Here is a 4,110-nt window from a genome sequence, read left to right on the forward strand (position 1 = left end):
GCTATGATTTTTTTTTTTGAAGTATAAACCTTGAAAAATCCCCTTCTCCAGAACGGCTTGACAGATCGAGGAGAAATTTCACTCATGTGTTCCCCAAGCCTTGTGGATATCAGGGTGTTCACAAATAATTAATAGGTCACATGGTCTGGCAGCCATATTGGATTAAATGACAATCTTTAAAAAAAATATTTCTCTTAAACCGCTTTGTTCATTCGACATGAAACATTACAATTATGATCTTGTGGTCATGGGGAATATATATATATATATATATATATATATATATATATATATATATATATATATATATATATATATATATATATATATATATATATATATATATATATATATATATATAATTTATTTCAACCTGATTCGGATACATGGTCTGGCAGCCAGAATTATTTCATATTTTGAATCTGGATTCAGGGATTTAAATCAAACTTTGTACAAGTAAGTATAATGATGTAATAATGTGGGTGGAAGCAAATCTGGTGAGGTTGCAACATAGAAGAGTATTTTTATTTGATCCTTTTGGAGGATCTTTAAGTCTTACTCACATTGTTGTTCTTGCGGACTTTTTTGTTTCACAGCCTGCAGTTTTCATCGAAACTTCCTGAAACTTGACACATATATATATATATATATATATATATATATATATATATATATATATATATATATATATATATATATATGTATATATGTATATGTATATGTAAAAATACCCTGCGCATATAGTAACCATCTCCGATTTTGAAAATTCCTCCGAGAAAAAAAGTTATGACGTCAAAATATCTCCGCTAATGGAAATCGCCGAAAAAAGTATCTCAACCTCGGCAAGCTTTTTGAATTCTGTTTGCGGGACTCGAACACGGCATTAGCAGAGTTGAATTACCGCACATATGATGCATCACTATGACGTCTTATCAATTTTTATGACGCAATTCCTATTTTTTGACATTTTTTGTTTCACAACCCAGAGTTTTCATCAGATCTTCGTGAAACTTGCCATGTATATGCAGAAAGCCCATGCGCAGGCAGTAACCATCTCCGATTTTGGAAATTCTTCCTCGAAAAAAAGTTGACGTCATATCGCCGCAAATGGAAATTGCCTTTACCATTATCTCCGAAACTAGGCAAGCTGTTTGAATTTTGTTTGCGGGAATCAAGCCGGGCATTAGCACAGATAATATATCGCAAACCTGATACGTCACAATGACGTCATATTCGTTTTTATGACGTCATCATTAAGAGGACGAGGATCTTCGCTCATTTGAGCTTGTTTTTATCTGGATCTTAAAAATAAATTTTGCATGAAGCTTTCTGGGAATCTATCATATGACGTATCACGAAAGAGTCACTGAATTGTGTAATTTGAAGTAAGAGACTTGAAAAAAGAGTAAGAGACTGATTCGGTGCATTGAGAAAGGTGGGGAAGTTGGAAGAGATTTGGAGGAAGTATATTAATGTCATTCAAGAGTGGAGAGGGGTTTGTTGTTGTCTTATTCAAACCATATGTGAATGCCTCGGCCCCATGGGGATAGTCCCACAATGGGACAGCTCTACCGCTGAACAGCTACACGGAGAGATAGCTCCAGTTTAGAGGCATCTCTGTCCACCCACACCTATCCTGCTGCCAAAAGAATAACAGAAGTTCCCTTCTCAGGAACTTCAATGCAGGAGGAGGTCATCAGACCCATCAAGCTTGTACAATGGTTGCCAATTTCTGGTTGTTTGTCCATGCTGTATCTTTTTTAAATGCTGAGCATCAAGTAAGGAAGCAGTACCTACTACCATTTTTGAAGTCTTTTGTATGATTTAGCCTGGGCTTGAACCACCGACATCCCAGATACAAAGCGGACGCTCAAACCATTACACCACAAAGTGTGGTTAAACCAAAATGACATTATCTGCACGAAGCTGAGGAATAACTCGGCTAAATTTTCTACTTTCCTCAAGTGTGTAAAGTACGAAATAAAATGTATTTCCTTTGATGAGAATCACTCGTCCGTGTGTAAAGTTATACGTTTTGCACATGCATCCTGTAATTTCTCCCACGGTCAATGAACTATCATGATTTGAAAGGACATCCACGACACCGGTTAAATTAGCTTTGTACCGATTTGAAAAGGCTGGCAGGATGGCCGAGAGATATACACACATGAACCAACGAGCTGCCGAGTCTGGGTTTGAATCCCGATCCAGTTATAAACCATCATCCTGGTGTTTCACAGGCATGTTGATTCATTATCGTGTGCGCCGTCCCCTCGGATAGATGTTAAACTAGGCATCCCGGCTGCGTTGGTGGATGTCAAAGACCTTGTCGTGTCTTTCGCGAAGAGTCGGCGAGCTGTCGCCGGCATGCTGAACAAATTCCAAATTGCTACTTTAACTAAAGCTGGGAAGGCAATGACAAAACACCCAGCATAACCTTTGCCAAGAAACTTTCACAGGACTGGACCTGTCTCAGAGCAGAACACCAGAATACTAACTGGAACGTTACTCGGTAGAGCGCGTCCGTCCACCAGGCTGAACAGTTTACATTTTGTATCCAAATGATAGACCAGATCTGCATCTGGACCTGAACCAAAATCGAATCGACTTGTTCTTGTCACCGAGCCAACTTCTCCACCAAATCTCCTCTGAATCAGTCCATAACTTTGAGATGACAGACACAGACAGACACAGACACAGACACAGACAGACCCTCCATCTACGGATACTAATACTGATTTCAGGAATCCTGAATTTTTGGTTGTTTAAATTATTTCAATGGTTATTCCGACACGGATAACAATGTTTTCAACTATCAAAACCCCATTCCATCCTCTTTTGAAGGTTGTTTTCAAATGTTTATTGGTTCACGCGTGGACACCTACAATGCAGTATTGTCCCGAATTAAACGTAAACTGGTTCGATTGGATGAACGACACGATTGCAGACAACATCGGGAGCAGAGTTTGCCCGTGTCGAGGACCGCACGTCCATCGTGAGCCTGCGAGAGAGAGTTTGAGCGATCCCAGAATTCCGTGCGCGCCGCCATGTTGCTTGTATTCACTTCCCTGGGAAACGACAGCACCAGTAGCTCCACAGGCGAGCACGTTTATCTCGTTATTCCTATTTGCAGCAATGAAAGGTCACGCCAATTATTATTTGGTCTTGTTAGGTCGTGTTCACCTTTTCGAGCTTCTTGGGCTCGTCAACAAATATGGCGCCCGCGCACTGCATCATGGGTACTCAAACGACTCGGTGCAAGTGTATTCCGCTTGTTTGATTGGTCAGCTTCAGGGTTTAAATCGGACCGTTGAGCCTTGAGGGGAAATTAATGAATCCTTGGATCCAAGAGGGGGAAAAGGTCCCGCGATAAGATCCTATTCCTGATGTTGGTTTTATGGTGAGGGCGGTGGGTTTGGGATCCGAGGGTCCTGAGTTCAAATCCCACTCTGCTGTTGAATTAATACCTGGTGGGGTTGACTAAAAATATAAGTATATATTAAAAAGGACTTCAGCACCAGTCAGGCGTGTTCCATGAACAATCAGCTTGTGGAGCGCTCGCCAAGTGGCTTTAGTACTTGAGCAAGGACTCAAACGGAACGGCTGGCTTGGCAAGTGTGACAAGTTGACTGGTGACTAAACACTCCCCTGCTAAACCCGCGCACAATACACCGCCTATACACAGCGGCAGGCGTTTGTTGTAATAATCGAAGCGAAAAAGAACGAAATGAACGTTAAAAGGTTATGACGACAAGAAGATCGAACATCACGTGTTATTTTTGCTTAGCATAATATGTTTGCCAAAGAAATGCGACGAACGCGTGCCACGTCTGTCACGAGACCGGAAGTATTCCTGTTTTTATTACCGATAACAAAAAAAAAATCAAATGTTCAACAAAATCCAGTAAGGACCCACTGCAATACCAGATTTTACATCACGAACGTAAAAATCAAAGTAGATTTAAAACAGTTTTGAACGTCACTCTCGACACTCTAACTTCCTGTCAGGCATGGTGGTTTCCACCCCTCCCCCTTTTCCTCCGACGACGTCACTTCCTGTTAGGTATGGTGCTTTCCCCTCCCCCTTTTCCTTCGACGACGTCACTTCCT

Source organism: Eptatretus burgeri, chromosome 4 (assembly GCF_056783735.1).
Source record: "Eptatretus burgeri isolate ZD-2024b chromosome 4, Ebu_testis_v1, whole genome shotgun sequence".
NCBI classification, from domain to species: Eukaryota; Metazoa; Chordata; class Myxini; order Myxiniformes; family Myxinidae; genus Eptatretus; species Eptatretus burgeri.